The 17,598-nt window shown below is 41.1% G+C and overlaps 1 long non-coding RNA gene across 1 annotated transcript; it reads right to left on the reverse strand.

Annotated features, from left to right (window-relative positions):
* Window positions 1-2,020: 2,020 nt before the first annotated feature.
* On the reverse strand, window positions 2,021-3,493 carry LOC125338477. The gene is made up of 2 exons (XR_007208321.1): window positions 2,474-3,493; window positions 2,021-2,440 (listed from the first exon to the last, which is right to left on the reverse strand). It is a non-coding gene; the product is annotated as an uncharacterized LOC125338477 (long non-coding RNA).
* Between the last annotated feature and the right edge of the window lie 14,105 nt (window positions 3,494-17,598).

Below are 17,598 nucleotides of genomic sequence, written 5' to 3' on the forward strand. Positions count from 1 at the left end.
GTTTCATGAGAATAGCAGAAAACAGATGAAGGTACTAGGTAAGTGGTGGGCTGGATTCCAGGCCTAGTGTCCCTAACTCAGATCTGTCCTGTACCCCCACTGCCCTCCGTGGAGCTGTCATGGTACCATGGATGGAGACCAAGGCAGCAAAGACACACCTAGGAATCCTGCTGGTAAGGAAGTGAGTAAACATGGTCTTCTCTCTACCAGACAGCCACTCCTAGGGTGCCATCCTGCAGGCAGCACAGAGTAGATCCTGCCACACTGTGCGGGAATAATCAGAGAGCGGAGCCCCATTGGCTGGGGGCCAGGCAAGCTTAGTTCCCACCCCTCCTGCCCTGCACCCTGCAGCCAGCAGATTAACAGCTGCCATCTGGCCACCAGAGGCAGCCCCCACCCTGGGTGAAGCACTGGGGCGTCCAAGACCAGTCAGACCCAATGAAACTTTGATGGCTCCATTAGGAAAGATGAAAACTCCAGATATGCCAAATGCAGATTAAATGGCCTCTTGGTAACGTGATTATCTCTGAATTACTAGCTGCATAGTGAGACAGCCAAGTGACTAATCCTGGGGAAGGCTGGGTGTTTTGGATGGAGGATTCACAACTTCCGACCTCCGGGGCATCTTTAGCTGAATCTGAAGAAGTGTTTGACTACTCAGCTTTTAAGCTCCAGCTTGGGGAAAAAAAAAAGAAAAGAAAAGAAAAAAAACACTGTCCAGGAAGTCACTCTTTTTTCAGAGATAATTTGATTTCATATAAGTTCTGAGGTTCCAGAATTATCAGTAACAAGATGAGGGGTGGGGGGAGGAACAATCACAAGACTGGCAAGTGTGTGTGTGTGTGTGTGTGTAGGATTCTTAATAAAAATCATTAGAAAGGAAAGGATCAGAGAAAAATCAAGCATCCATGGTTATTTGTTCCCAATTTCTCGGTGCCTCTCTCCTTAGCATGTTCTTGGTTAGCAAGGTCTTCTCTGCTTGTGCTTGTGTTAACTCCCCTCATCTCTGTGAGTTAAGCAATGCTATTCCCACTTTTTCTTTTTGTTTTCCTTCTCGTAAACAAGACTTGAACACAGTGTCTGAGACTTGCTTTCACTCTACAACCGAAGCCATGCTGACGAGCCAGAAAGGATTGGTTGTTTTTGGATTTCTTTGTTGTCGTTGTTTTAGGTATGAGATTGGGACTCAAACTTGGCACCTGATGCAGTCACTCATTGGTTAGTGGTCTACTGACACATTTGCTCATTGGCTAGTTCTCTTCTGATGCATTTGCTCATTGGCTAGTGCTTAATGACACATTCACTCATGGGCTAGTACTAGCTCTACCAACAGAGCCAAGCCTCCAACCCCTCCATTTGAGGAAATGTTAGAACTCCTCTGAGATTGGACATCTAATAGCTGCTTACCCTCTAAACTTACTGTGTGCTTAAGGAAGTATCGTACATTGACTTCGCAATTGGAGAGAGCTACAGAGAATTTTGAAGGGGGTTCTTGAGATTATTTCTCCAAAACTAATGGGAAGCCAACTCCAAAAGAGAGTTTATAAGTTCTTCTTTAAGGCAGAGGATTGAGTCTTACCATGAAAGGATGGTGTGGAAGAAATGAGATTGTTGGCGTGAATCTACCAATATTCTGATGAGGAAATGTCTTATGATTTATCTAGAATTATCTATATCTTTGTGGGGTGGGAGGGGATGGCAGTACTAGGTTTGAACTCAGGGCCTCATGCATGCTTGAACTACTTACTTTGTTGTTATTCTACCACTTGAACCACCCCTGTAGCCTCACTTCCTGCTAGTTATTTTGGAGATGGAGTCTCAAGGGTTTTTTCTGTCTGGGCGGCTTTGAATCACGATCCTCTAGATCTCAACTTCCAAAGTAGCTACTCCTGCAGGTGTGAGCCATCACCTTGGAGCTTGCAAGGAAATCATGACGTTGGCAACTATGAAATGGGTTATGAAATCTGCAGCCCTCCATGTAACCCTCCTAAGTAACTAGAAATCTTTTTCTTTTTTTTCAGCAGTTTAATTGTAAGTGGCCAAAGGGAAGTACTGATGACGTGTTATGTGGTCTAGGCAGTGTATTACATAAAGTGAGCTAAATGCCCCTAGAGAGAGTACAGACTTCCTTTTTCCTTCAGAAGTCATTTCCGCCCCATGCATCAGATAAACAAGACAGGGATTCTGAGCTTCCTGGTGTAAGGTACCTGTTTCAATCAGATGCATAATTGTGCCAGAGCTCTTGTTTACTTTTCAGACCCTCTCACTAGCAACTTTAATTTTCAGTTAAGGCCTTTCAAATCCATTCTGGGAAAGCAAATGAGATCACATTCTCCATTTTACTGGTAAGCAGTGTCTTTATCACACTGCAGATTCACAGAGCAATCAGCTAAACACCATTGTCATTCTGAATCCCTTCTCTCTTTCTCTCTCTCTCTCTCTCTCTCTCTCTCTCTCTCGCTCGCTCGCTCACTCTTTTTGTGATGCTTTTACAAACTCAAGCAAGTCTTCTGCCTTCTCAATGGAGAAGATTTTATAGAAACGACCATAAACGGCACATAATTGCAAAGGGCTTTAAAAAGCCATATGGAAGGATGAATAATCTTCCTTTTTGTTTCCATATTCCCTAAATATTCTAAGGCTTTGTGTTTTGCAGTACCTTTTTTTTGCACCCAGCATTGGTCAAAATTGTCACTGGCCATTTGCCAATTTGAAATGTCCTACAAAATGAATTGCTTCTTTTGTAAATAAGAAGACACTCAATAACTTTGGGAAATGTTGCTTCAAACAATACTCGACTGGAGTTATAGCTAGCTGGGAGCACTTTCTGAGCAAGTGAGGGAGGATGGTGAGTTTATTGTCTGTTCAGTGTATATAAATCATGACCCAGGGAATATTTTGTGCTTGCCTTCAGAACTTCTTGTGGCTGTACCATCACAAATATTCTCTCAGGAACAAATCACATATTTCCTGTGTCCGGAGAGCCCAGTTTGGGTTACATTTTCAAGTAACACTAGCACCAAGTGGAAATTGGGACACATTTTTAACCACTGATTTTGTGGCTGAGTTTTAATGAGGGCAGCGCAATGTTAAGGTGAAAGAGTTCATCCAATTTTAGGGCCTTCCTTTGTTTAAGATGTTCACTTATGTCTCTTACCATTTAAATGCCAATCTCTTCTAATACCATTTTGACAGGGTAACTTCTGACTTGTCCATTTTGTCTTCTCTTTTCCTTATACCACCATGTGTTTTAAAGAGAAAATCTCTTGAAACAAAATATCTAAGGCGAATATTTGAGTTGAGAGATTATTCTCAAATCAACATGGCTGTCAAAATTAATTCAATTGTTTATGGCAGGACAAGTCATATACAGGGCAGAAGAACATATAAATAATAATGTCCACTACTCTTAGGGACTTAGAAGTGATAGAGAAAGGCTATGCAAAGTGGACCATGCCTGGAATCTCAGCTTCTTGGAAGGTAAAGTTGAGAGGATTGGGGTCCAAGTCTACCTAAAACATAAACCAAGAGCCTGCAACGGTGGCTCACGCCTATAATCCTAGCTACTAGGGAGGCTGAGATCTAAGGATCGCAGTTCAAAGCCAGCACAGGCAGGAAGTCTGTGAGACTCTTATCTCCAGTTAACCACCAGAAAACCAGAAGTGGTGCTGTGGTTCAAAGTGGTAGAGTACTAGCCTTGAGCTAAAGAGTTCAGGGACAGCGCCCAGGCCCAGTGTTCGAACCCCATAACAGACAAAAAAATAAAACAAAAACAAAAAGACTGGAGTGGGATCCAAATGGTAGAGCATTTATATAGCAAGTATGAGGTCCTGAATGTAATCCCTAAATGATATTGGAAATTAACTAAAAATAAAATTTCAAAAGTCTAACTTCAAAAGACACACATTTAATGTGCTCCATTTTGTCCACGAAATGAATTATATATACAATTCGCTATGCCTTTATTACAATAACTTCTTTCTCAATGCTTGTCTAATACATGATTCTTCTTGACTCATATGTTTTAATATGATATTCAGACTTATGAGAACATAGTTCTAAAAAGCGTTATTGAAAAGATGGAATACTTGAGGAAGAAGTAAATTGATGATGGTCATTTAAAATAGTATCATGACACTTTCATTCAGTTTGTGGAATTGTTTTCTATTTTCATCATTAAACATCAGCTGACATAACATATATAATACCTGGGCAGGAAATCACCATCATCTGTGAACAAGAAGCATCTAATCTCTGCATCATGGAGGGAAAATGCAATCAGTCATACTAATACTTAGACAACAAGACAGCATATGCCAAGGACTAAAATATTTCCATTTTTTCCATTAAAAATCAGCTCGTGCATAATCTGTAATGAGAGGAACTGAAGGAATCAATGAATGAGATCAAAAACATCAAGCCTTGTTGATTTTACGTCTCTTTCCCACACACTTTTTTTTTAAATCATCTTAAGAATAATTAATTTAAATGTCTATCTGAATTCAGAAGGAAAACATCTTGACTCTCCTGAGACATGTTGAAAAGAATAATAAGGGCTACTCGGCATCGTGACATGAAATAATGCAAAGGCTCCATGGCACACTTGGCCAATGATAGCTAGATACTGTTGGATTAAGGACTTGGGTTTTATTGTCATTTGTTTGTTTGGGATTTTTGTTGTTGTTGTTGTTGTTGTTAGTTGTGGGGCTTGAACTCAGGGCCTAGACACTATCCCTGAGTTTTTTCGCTCAATGCTAGTGCTCTAACTTTGAGCCAAAGCTCCACTTCCAGTTTTTGAGTGGTTCACTGGAGATAACTATCACAAAGGGCACTTTTTTGCTTGGGCTGGCTTCGAACCATGATCCTCAGATCTCTGCCTACCTCCTGAGCAGATGCCCAGCCTGGGCAAAAAAAAAAAAGATCAGCCAGTTAAAAAAACACTGAATGTGCTGGGCACCCATGGCTCACTCCTGTAATCCTAGCAATTCAGGAGGTAGAGATCTGAGGATCTTGGTTCAAAGCCACCAGGAAAGCCCGTGAGACTCTTAGCTCCAATGAACCACCAGAAAACCAAAAAACAGTGCTGTGGCTCAAGTGGTAGAGTGCTAGCCTTGTGCTGAAAAGCTCAGGGAGAGTACCCAGGCCTTGACTTCAAGCCCCCAAATTGACAAAAACAAAAAAACACACAGAATGTGATGATGTGTGCCTGTCATTCATGCTATTTGGCAAGTGTCAATAGGAGAGCTGTAGTCCCTGGCTGGCATGGGCAAATGCAAGACTCTATTTGACAAATATCAAAAGCAGAAAAGAGCTAGAAGTGTGACTCAAGTGACAGAGTACATGCCTAGCAAATGAGAGGCCCTGAGTTCAAAACTCCAGTATCATAAAAAAAAGGAAGAAAATGTGGAGATTCTAGTGTTAGTAGAAACGTAATTAAAGCAACGGCTTCTAATGTCACTCCAAAATATAGTACCTTAAGAAGCATTAAAATGGGGGCTGAGAATATGGCCTAGTGGTAGAGTGCTTGCCTAGCATGCATGAAGCCCTAAGTTCGATTCCTCAGCACCCCATATACAGAAAAAGCCAGAAGTAGTGCTGTGGCTCAAGTGGTAGAGTGTGAGCTTTGAGCAAAAAGAAGCCCAGGGATGGTGCTCAGACTGAGTTCAAGCCCCACGACTGGCGAAAAAAGAAAAAAGCATTAAAATAACCAACATCTAGGCCTTACTACTACCCAAATACATGTATGTGTGTATGTGTGTGTGCATGTAGATTAACACAAATGTTGTCTACAAATAAACGACCACATCATTGCTCCATTAAGAGCTGCTGTGTTTTCATCTCTTTCCATGGCCTAGCCCACAGTTCTATAGTTGTGAGCAACTACATCTGATTAAAATCTGTCAGATTTATCTTTTCAGCAAGAGAGAAGAAATATGCCTTTCCCCAGAAAGGAAATCAATGTGCTCTCATGATAGATGCCGAGTGAAAAGCTGGATACTGTCACTTTAAGTGATGAAACAGAGGGGCAGGGTAACTATGGTCATTGGTTGCTGGCATCATTTCTCTGAGGCAAAGCCCCTGCTTAAATCTTATAATCCTTGTTTATAGGATAGACTTACAGTCACTGACCTAATAGTTATTACACCAACTTGTTAAGTAACAATGCCTTGCCTCTGAGGTGTCTGAGGTATGCTGTGTCTGCATTTCCTTACCAGCATCTAAGGGCCCAGAACTGTACTACAGAGCTTCTTTTCTCAAGGCAAACAGAAGGAGAAATCAAGTCTCATGCTTTGCCAGGTCATTCCTGGCAGGATGATTCCAGAAAGGTGAGGCTGCTTGGTAACCAAACCAAAAAAGAAAGAAAGAAAGTTCCACTATCTTCTTAGAGAATTCCTAGAATTCCTAGGGACTCCAGACAGAGCTCTGCTAACTTGGGAAAGAAAACCTAATTGACTCTGGTGTTGGGAATCAGAGCTGTAGACTCATAGCCAGTTGAGATCAGGTGAGCAAGGAGATCATTGACACAAAAGTATTTGTGTCTCCCCGGTTTCAACTTACATTCTACTGAGTTTACAAAGCTCCTTCAAAGATTGGAACAAGGTGTCTGAATTCACTCATCAGTCAAAATCCCTGTCATCTCTTGCCTCCTGAACGCCACCTGTCCATATGGGAAGTAGTTTGTTTGCAATCCGTTTCAATATTCATGTTCTATGCTGAGGTGGATATAACATCATTTAAAATAATAGGCTGGGGCGCTGGGAATATGGCCTAGTGGCAAGAGTGCTTGCCTTGTATACACAAAGCCCTGGGTTCGATTCCCCAGCACTACATTTACAGAAAATGGCCAGAAGTGGCGCTGTGGCTCAAGTGGTAGAGTGCTAGCCTTGAACAAAAAGAAGCCAGGGACAGTGCTCAGGCCCTGAGTCCAAGGCCCAGGACTGGCCAAAAAAAAAATTTTTTTTTAATTAAATAATAGGCTGGGGTCTGTTCCTTAATTTTCACTTCTCTCAGTTCTATCAGTGAGAGTGAATATATGTGTTTTGTATATTAACCCAGACCTGAGGATTATAGTCTGAGGCTGGCCTGGATAAAAGGCAAGACCGTATCTGAAAAATAGCTGAAGCAAAATGGGATGGGAGTAGGGGCATGGCTCAAGTGGTAGAGCACTTGCCAGGTAACCACAAGGCCTTGAGTTCAACCCCCAATAATGCCCCCCCCCAAAAAAATAAAAAAAAACAGGAAGGAAGGAAGGAGGGAATAGAGAAGGGAGGAAGAAAGGAGGGGGAGGGAGGGAAAGAAGGAGGAGCAGGAAAGGCAAGAAGGAGTAAAGTACCTACTAGATGGCTCTATTTGGAGTTGAAACAAATCTTCCTGGCCTGAGGAGCTTAAATTAGGCACCTATCCCTTTAAGGATACAAATCAAACACAGATGGCCTATTATGTTTATGACCTCATTGTCAATTACTCTAGATGGAGCATGGATTAATTATTGAAGTATTTTCATAGTATGCAAGTTTTTGGTGGTTACATTGCTACAGATAATTTCAACTTTCTGAATGGGAGCTGGTGTAAACAATGTTATTTATGAGAATTAATCTCTTGAATGTAGTAAAAGACTCCAAATACAGTAGTGGATTTTTGTTTTCCACTTCATGAAGCCAAAACTACAAATCTTGGCCTCTCTGTTTAGAAGTCAGAGTTATGCTAGCATTGCATGCAATACTTATAGTCTGCCAGAATCGATTTCAGCTGTAGTAAATTTTGATTACTGTAGAGTTTTTTTTTTTTACTATTTATGTTGAGAAGATAAAAATATTGAGAATAGTCCTTTTCTATTCAATGTATAAATCACATCCATCGAATATCATGTTTTTAAACTTTATTTTTTAAGAAAACAATTAACCTTGGTTGATGCTTCAAATCATTGCAGCTACTTCAGTTTAAAGCAATAAACATTTTAGATGATATGGACAGTTAGCACGAGTATTTAGACTTCTAATGGTGCCACAGGTTTGCTTTGGTTTGCTTGGGGTTGTTCTTGTTTTCCTGGCATTGCAAATAAAACACTGGGGATGTTAACTATAAGAGTGGTCCAGCTAGGTGCTGGTGGCTCACCCCTGTAATCCTAGCTACTGAGGAGTCTGAGATCTGAGGGTTGCAATTCGAAGCCAGCCAGAGCAGGAAAATCTGTGAGATACTTATCACCAACAAACCACCAGAAAACCAGAAGTGACACTGTGGCTCAAAATGGTAGAGCGATAGCCTTGAGCCAAAATCTCAGGGATGGTGCCAAGGGCTTGATTTCAAGACCTACAACCAGGGGGGAAAAAAGTCATCCTGTAAAATATTCAATGAAGGCAGGCAGAGAAAAACCTTGGAGATTCCCTAGAGAAAGATTTATCATTGAGCGCCAGTGACGCAGGTCTGTAATCGCATCCACACAGGAGGCTGAGATCTAAGGATTACAATTCCAAGCCAACCTGGATATGTGTGGACATATGGCCCAAGGGGTAGAGTACCAGCTTTGTGATTACAAGCTAAGGGACAGCACTCAGACCCAAAGTTCAAGCCCCAGTACTGGCACCAAACAGAAAGGAAGGGAGGGAGGGAGGGAGGGAGGGAGGGAGGGAGGGAGGGAGGGAGGGAGGGAGGGAGGAGGAAGGAAGGAAGGAAGGAAGGAAGGAAGGAAGGAAGGAAGGAAGGAAGGAAGGAAGGAAGGAAGGAAGGAAGGAAGGAAGGAAGGAAGGAAGGAAGGAAGTTTAGGCATTTTCACTCGGTCTTTCTGATGAGGAAATATTATGGGTTCGGAACAGTTTTTAAACTGCCTGGCCCCATTTACCCTTCATTGAAATTGGTTTCTTCTTCTTGGGGAAATCACAGGTGAAGTTATTCACAGAGACTAACTTGTAAGTTTAAGTAGAGCAGTAAAAGGGGTTCAGAGATGTTGGTATAGGCTTGTTATTGCTGGGTAATTTGAAAACAACTAACAAGATATTAACTATGCATACCCATGACCCAGCAATTTCCCTGTACCTATGTTAGAGAAATACTCACAACATACAAGTACTGTTTACCTTATGCATATCCTCAATACATGAGTAATGTAAGATGTGTATAAAGGTATTCACAAAGGTAATCATCAAACAGTGGGGAAAAGTTTGGTGCACATTAGGCTGAACTCAATACATTCTTACTTAAACATACCATGGGATATGCTTGCGCCATTTAGAAAGAATGACATATACATGTTCCTACAAACACATTTTCATGATTATCTGGAATGGAAATATCAAGTGCACAATGACACCTACAAGATGTCATTTGTTTTTGAGACTCATCTGGACAAAAAATCAAGAGAGATTAGCTAGTTGCATATTATTCATGATATAGATGGCGATAGAGAAATCAAATGGAATTAGAAGTAGTCTTTTTTTTTTTTTTTTGGCCCATTCTGGGGCTTGAACTCAGGGCTTGGGCTCTGTCCTTGAACTTCTCTGTGCTCAAGGCTAGAGCTCTACCACTTAAGCCATAGCACCGCTTCCAGCTTATTCTCAGTAGTTTATTGAAGATAAGAGTCTCATGGACTTTCCTGCTTGGGCTGGCTTCAAACCATGGTCAGCTCCTGTGCAGCTAGGATGACAGGTGTAAGCCACCGGTGCCTGGCTTAGAAGTAGTCTTTTAGATTGATCTATTTAGGAAGGGAATGAACTTAGGGCAAATGAGAGAATTTTTAATTCTTTAGGTCTAAAGAATCTGTTCTCTTTTTTTGTTGTAACTTGTAGATTATACTACAAAAATGTTCCCTATAAAAATGATTACTTAATTTAAACAAAATAAATTGTTTAGGAATTGGTTAATGGTTGATGATAGATGATAGTAAGATAGGTGATAGATAGATAGGCAGACAGACAGACAGACAGACAGATAGATAGAGACAGACATGGAGAGAGGGAGGGAGGGAGGGAGGGAGGGAGGGAGGGAGGGAGGGATGGCAGGTATGCAGGCAGGGAGACTGAACAATCTGGCCCAGCCTGTATGACTGCTTCTAGTTTTATGCGGGATTACTAATGCAGCATGAATCAGTGTAATCATGTACTCTCCACAACTCAAATACTTTGGCAAAATGGAAACTGAATGGCATGCTACTGAATTGCCAGTGCGGGAAAATCCTCCCAACTGTCAAACGGGAGAGTGCGGGACTGCAGCAGGGGTAGAGGAAGTGCAGGAAATTAAACCAATTTGAAATCAGAACTAACTACTAGAGACTGGAATTATACACTGGAATACTTTTGATGTTCAGAAATCAGTGGAAGCAAATTACTTTTGAAATGAGTGTCTACCATACCTGTACAACAGTTCCGATCCCAGAGGACACGTAGAACTAATGCAATTTTAATACAGTTTATCAGATCATGACCATCAAAAAGACATCATTTGCTCCCTTTGGGCTTGGTTTGTTTAAGAACATGATGGTTGCCCGGAACCAGTCGCTCACACCTGTAATCCTAGCTACTCAGGAGGCTGAGCTAGGAAGATCACGGTTCAAAACCATCTTGGGCAGGAAAGTCTGTAAGATACTTACCTACAATTAAAACCAAAAGCCAGAAGTGGAGGTGTAGCTCAAGTGGCACAGCTCTCGCTTTGAGCAAAAAACAAACCTAAGAGACAGAGTTCAGGCTCTGAGTTCCAACCCCAGTCCTGGCACACACAAAAAAATTTTTAAAAGAAAGAAAAAAAAAAACTTGATGATGGTTGGGGTCATGCATTTATAGAAGAGATTCCAGGATGAAAGAACAAAGAGAATATTGGTTCACTATGTTAGCAGTGGCTAGAATAATCCTTTCGATACTTAAAATAAAATCAGAACATTAACCCTAAAAGACAGCATAAAACTTCTTGAAAAACGCTACCACAGTTATCCTTGGTAATCTGGCTTCAGTGCATGTGAGTTATTAATTTGACTCTTTCATGTAGACATTATACATTTTAATTAAAACATCATTTCCTCAGGAATTTGAAAGTCATCGCCACTGACACTGGTTTATAAAAGTATTTCTGGGAGCCCAAAGTGAAACATCATCAAGCCCAGCACTGAGCCTCCCAAGAGCCACTCTGGGAAAAGGGTGTTTAATGAATAACTTTACAGTAAAGGGCTTTGAAAACTTCCTCTAAACATTAGACCCGTGCTCTCTTTCTGAAATACATTAACAGTCTCCAGAAGGCTCGTAGACGCTCCCTGACCCTGTCAGGCAGACTTCAGAAGTCGCTGACATTTCCATTCTGTCACAGGAAAAGGTTTCTTCTCCGTCTTCGCCCCTCCCTGCTCCCCGTCCCCCCCCCTCCCCCACCAGGGCCTCCATTTGGAGATGGCGTTGACTGGAATTCTGCTGGAAAGATTGATAAAGCTAAGCAATCGGAGTTATTTCCTATGCATGAAATTGATTAAATGCTTCACTAAATGGCTTATAAATTTGTTTCTCATATTTCTGTCACCCACTGAAAAGATTACAGAAACTCAGCCTATAACCATGTTGTGTACAATACCAAATTACAAAAGGTTGTAAAAACTAATGTTTTGTTTAAAAGTTTTGAGCAGGACCATATGCCTACAGTGACCTTGAGTAAGCTATTTTAATTCAAAACATTTCAAAGAATATAAAAGGGCAGAAATATGCAACTACATAACAAACCAGACTGAGAGGTGGGTGGGTGGACTCCAGTTTGCTGTGTGCTGGACCTCTATTCTTCTCTGCCAGGGTGCAGTGAAAACCTCTCTTAAAATCAATCGCCTTGTGCTATGAAAGCCAGGAGGCACATGTGGTGTCAATAGAGGATATATTTACAAAGGAGATGAAACAAAGCTTTTGAGACCTCCCAAAGTTGAGTCTCTTCTATTATTTTTAGTTCAGAAGGGTACGTTCTAACTAGTTCTGAGTCTTGTAGGGACATGTTAGGGCTATGTCAGAAAAAAAAAAAGAGGGGGAAAAAAAAGATGGCAAGTATTAGTAGGGTGGGCACGATTTTTTTATTTTATTTTGAGGGTTGGGGTTGGGTTTGAGTCTTTTACACATCTTTCAAATGTCGGCTGTGTCCGTTCCGTTTGTCTTCCATGTGAGAATTCCTTTGCACTGTTGTGTAATGATGGGAGTTTGGAGTGAGGGGTAGAGAAGAGATTTATAAGCAAGCAGGGGACCTGCTGATGTTACTTGGGAAATTAACCTCTTTCTCTAACGGGGCTTTCAAGAAAAGTACCTGCACTTGTACAGGAAAAGTGATATTCTCTCAGGACATTTATAAGACATCGTGTCCTCAGCCAAGAATTAACATTTGGTATCAATGCACAGTTCTGGAAGGAACTTTACCCATGGTGGGCTTGAAATTTCTACTAGCTTCGTCTCTCGTAGTGCATAAGCCAGATCTGTGTCACCTTCACCTTCAGAAATTGGATGGTGGAGGGAGGGGAATGGGGCTTTTCTCCAGTGGTAGAGTACTTGCATAGCAAACAAGTCCTGAGTTCAGGCTCCAGCACTACACAATAAATAAATAGACAGACAGACAGAAACACAATCGATAGATAGATAGATAGATAGATAGATAGATAGATAGATAGATAGATAGATAGATAGATAGCACCAGGACAAAGACAGCCATGATAAAAGCATGAGATTCAGGTAAGGCTGCCTTTGCTTGTCATTTCTGGGTCCTTGCAAAAGTGTCAGGATGGCATTATCACTTACCTAAGAAAATGCAAGTAATCTCACTAGTAAGACCCACGTTTGTTTGTTTGTTTTTTGCTTTCTTCTTCTTTTGTTAATTTTTTTTTCTTAAATGAGTCCCTGTTCTGGACCATGTGCCAATCATTCAGGGATGATTAAGCTGAGCCATCAGCAACTGGACAATGCATTGAACTCTTTGGTGATGATTCTGTGACCCTTCTTGTGTGCCTTAAGTCACCTCATAAGTAGTTTTGATGCTAGGTATACAGGGTTTAGTGCATTAAAATGAAGAAAGAGCTTTCCTACTGGATAATACAGAACTAGCTTCTGCACATAAGCACCTGCCATTTAAAGGCTTGAATTCATGACTCCTGGAGGTTGATCTTGGGCTGAGAATTCTGACAAACATGATCAATAGTCATGTATTCATGAAAATCACGTTGGCCTACTATTGCTCACTTGATGCCAGCCATCTTTTTGTTTTATTTTTTTTAGCCTTCTGTATTAATACTAGAACCATGCAATTGATTAAAACCTCCTCTGCACAAAGGGTGATTTCATTGTAGGGCATGTCTGCAGACTAAGTCCACCTTTGGGGAAAGCTTAGCAAGCTCCAAGCTACTCCTTCAGGAAGATGCTTCTCCATGGTGACAGGAGACTCTACACTACTCAAAGAGAATGACTGTCACTTCCTCCTCTTGATGAGATGTTAACCTTGGCCATGACATCTCCCCTTCTGGCTAAGGCATGTCATACGTTCTATGGGTTTCAAAGTTGGCATTGGAGCCAGACTCCAGTGGCTCACAACTATTATCCTAGCTACTCAGGAGACTGAGATAGAAGGATCGCAGTTCAAAGCCATCCTGGGTAGACAAATCAGAGAGACTCTTATCACCAAGGAAGTGGAAGTATTATGGCTCAAGTGATAGAGCACCAGAATTGAGTGAAAAAGTCAAGCTAGAATGTCAAGTCCTGAGTTCTGGAAAGAAGAAAGAAAAAACAAATGGATGATTGAACAAAAGAAGAAAGAAAGAAAGAAAGAAAGAAAGAAAGAAAGAAAGAAAGAAAGAAAGAAAGAGGAAAGAGAGAAAGAGAGAGAGGGAGAGAGAGAGGGAGGGAGGGAGGAGGGAGGGAGGGAGGGAGGGAGGGAGGGAGGGAGGGAGGGAGGGAAGGAGGGAGGGAGGGAGGGAAGGGAGGGAGGGAGGAAGGAAAGAAGGAAGGAAGGCCAGCCAAGTCTTATCCCTAATCATAGTCCTAGACACCCTAAGATTCAATCTCTAAGGGGATTTAGGAATCTGTCCTGTTTCCTTTCTCTTTTCTTTTCTTTTCTATCAATTGTACAGGTCATTCAAATCATCCAGGTGTGAACAACAACCAGAAAAGGCCAGGCTTGCCTTTGAGATCAAGGCCTCAGGTCTCAGGACCCCAGCCTGTCTCTAAACACAAGGACTCTCTCCAAGCTAAAAGTCCCTTCAAAGTACCAGAAGACTAAAAAGACATGGGAATTCCTCCTTCAATAACTTGTCCAGTAATTGGTCTATTGATGGCTAGTGTCATCATGTTTTAGTATATATTGACCCCCTCACTCTCTGACCCAGCCCCCCACACTCCCCCCAAAAAGTCATTGTTTATTCATGGTGGCTCCCAAACTGGCCCTGTCCACTCCTGCTAGTGGGCTGGCCTGATAAGAATCAGCAGCTGATTGGACGCACACATTCTTAACATGACTGACCCATGACAGCTCCCAGGGCAGCCGCAGAGCCTGTCATTAGAGCACAATACTTCTCTTTCTCCCTCCTTATCTAGCCCAGATGAGTTTTGAGATTTTTATTAACTCGTGAATGACTGAAGATGTCATTAGACCCAGTGGAGTGAGAGTTTCATTTTCTTGGCTTTGTGTGTGTGTGTGTGTGTGTGTGTGTGAAGTGGGGATAAGTATATGATTTGCTAGTAGAGGAGGGTAAGCCGGCTGATGCCACACGAAGACAGTGTAAGTGACGTTACTTTACTGCACTTTGAAGTCTGATTGATTCCTACTGGAATTGGAATCCTGCGGATAGACACATTAGCTTGTTTTAGGAACATGTTTGGGGAAATGGGACAAATTTGATCAAGGAAATAGCAGCCTATAAAATCCAACAATTTCTATTGTGCTGTGAAGCTCAATTCTTCCCAGCTAACAGCTAAATAAAAGAAACAAATTTTTTTTTTCACTGTAAGGCTACTAAAATCTCTAAACGTTTCTTAACCTATGCAGTCATTAAACTGTATATTGTTTCTGCGTGCCTTTAATTTTCACATCTGCAGAATTGCTTTGGAAAATCAAATTAGATCTTTTGAAGGCACTTAAATTGCAACAACCTTATGGATACACACACACACACACACGCACACATATTCTCTCTTGGACTTTGCCATTCAACTGAGCTGTGTTGCTGATTAATGGGCTACCTTATAGAAGTACTAATCATTTCAAAAATTTAAGACCATAAAAAGCAAGCAAGCAGAGTATTTTCATATAACTGATTGGGTTGAGAATAAACCACAGAGAAGATTTTCAATAATTATGGTAACTTTTTTAGAGATACTCTCTCTCTCTCCCTCTCTTACACACATACACACACACACACACACACAACTAAGAACAGTCACAAAAGGTGTTTTCATTGCTGCAAAGTCTTTGAAGTTCAATTTGACTTGATTCCTCTTTGGGGTTCAGACTGGGGCATGTCAGAAGGTGGCTCAGAAAGTAGGTTTACACTGATTTTTATCAGCTAGCATAATTCAGTTGGCAAAGAAAACAACTATTACTAGATGTAACTCAGATGTTCCTAAGTGTTTGCTAAATTTTACTATTGTCAAAACACACTGAAATTAATTGAGTCTAGTACTTGAGGAAAACTATTCCTCAAGAGAGAAAAATGATTGCCTGAACACCTTTGAAGAGTTTGCCTCTGGAAAATTAGGTTGGCAAAGTATGACCGGGATTTAAATATGCTTTAAGCCACAATTGATTCTTACATAGCCTAATTATGGGATTTTTTTTGGTATTTATTTGCTTGGGGTGGGAGGTGGTGGTGGCAGATTTTATTCATTCCATATTATGTTACAGAGGACAATTAGTTTGTATGCACAAATTAATTGAATACAACAGTTTTATCGAATTCAATAAGGATGATGATGAATCTGCCTTGTAGCCTGAGAGGGACAAACATGATGAAAACCAAGGGAACGAAAGAGTTAAAAACCCAGATGTTTATAAAAATCCAGATGTCGTCTGTCAAACACACATCGATTTTTTATTACTATATTTTTTTCTCTTTTTCACCCAGATGGTTGGTATCATATAGACACCGTCTTAATCTGTTCAGTCACAACTACAGTGTTACAAATATCATTTGCCAATATTTGAATTCCTTCCTCACACAATTATCTCAACAAATCCTATTTTCATTCATTGATAGGGAACGGGCTAGAATAGATTCCCAAAAAAAAAAAAAAGTAATGTCCAGCAAACTTAGGACACAAGAACATGATTCAGAATGGTACCCTAGTCTTTATATTGGAAAACATTTTATATCTGCATTTTTAAAGGATGAAAGGCAACTTGACTCTTTGGGTTCTGACTGGAATGGGAAGTTAATTTAAATCGTCATGCACATGCCCATTTCAATTCTAGTAAGTAGCCGTGGAAAGGCCCAGACTCTTGAGTATAAACAACAGCCACCTTCTCAATGGCTCCTTCTTAACTTACTTTTTCTGGAGATTAAAGCCAGGTGCCAGTGGCTCACGCCTGTCATCCCAGCTACTCAGGAGGCTGAGGTCTGAGGATTGAGGTTTGGCGCTAGCCTGGGCAAGAAAGTCTGTGAGACTCTTATCTCCAATGAGCCAGCAAAAAAAAAAAAAAAGCAAGAAGTAGATCTGTGGTTCAAGTGGTAGAGTACCAGCCTTGAGCAAAAGAGTTCAAGGATAGCATCCAGACCATGAGTTCAAGCCCCAGAACTGTCACAACAAGAAAGAGAGAGAAAGAGATAAAACTTAGCCTTTCATATCCATGTGTTCTATAGTCCATTCAACCATTCACATTCACATTCACATTCACAAATAAAAAAATATCCCAAAGTGACATGGTGCTTGGTACTGAATGTATGACAGAGGTTTGGAGGGTTTTTTTCCTTGATACTATTTCCTAAACAATGCAGTAGTAAGACTATTTACATAGCATTTCCATTGTTTTGTGTATCAATCATCCCAGGGTGGTTTCACATATACAGGATCGTCTAGGTTACAGTAAAAAAAGCAGGAGACTGGGACTGGGAATGTGGCTTAGTGGTAGAGTACTTGCCTAGCATGCGTGAAGCTCTAGGTTTGATTCCCCAGTACCACATAAACAGACAAAGATGAAAGTGGCATTGTGGCCCAAGTAGTAGAGCACTGGCCTTGAGCCAAAGAAGCTCAGGAACAGTGCCGAGGCCCTGAGTTCAAGCCCCAGGACTGACAATATATATATATACATATATATATGTGTATATATATATATATATATATGACTATTTTATATAAAGGACTTGAGCAGACAGATTTTTTGTATTTCTGGAGGAACCTGAACCCAATCCCTTAAAGATATTAAAGAATACTATACTTGATCATTTCAGGATAATTTCTGCTCTGAGCCTTGGCTGGGCACATTGTGTTCCTAAGAATCTAAAGATTCAGCCCCAGCCCTTCCTATTTCCTGTGACTTACTGGGTACGGAAGGGCACCGTGACATATCATACTAGCACAGGCTGGGTTGGCATCTTCTGTGTGTAACTAATACACAGGATGATGCTCATCACCTCCAGAATGGGTGGGGGAAGGGCAAAAATGATGCCTCATGCCA

This window comes from Perognathus longimembris, chromosome 20 (assembly GCF_023159225.1).
Source record: "Perognathus longimembris pacificus isolate PPM17 chromosome 20, ASM2315922v1, whole genome shotgun sequence".
NCBI classification, from domain to species: domain Eukaryota; kingdom Metazoa; phylum Chordata; class Mammalia; order Rodentia; family Heteromyidae; genus Perognathus; species Perognathus longimembris.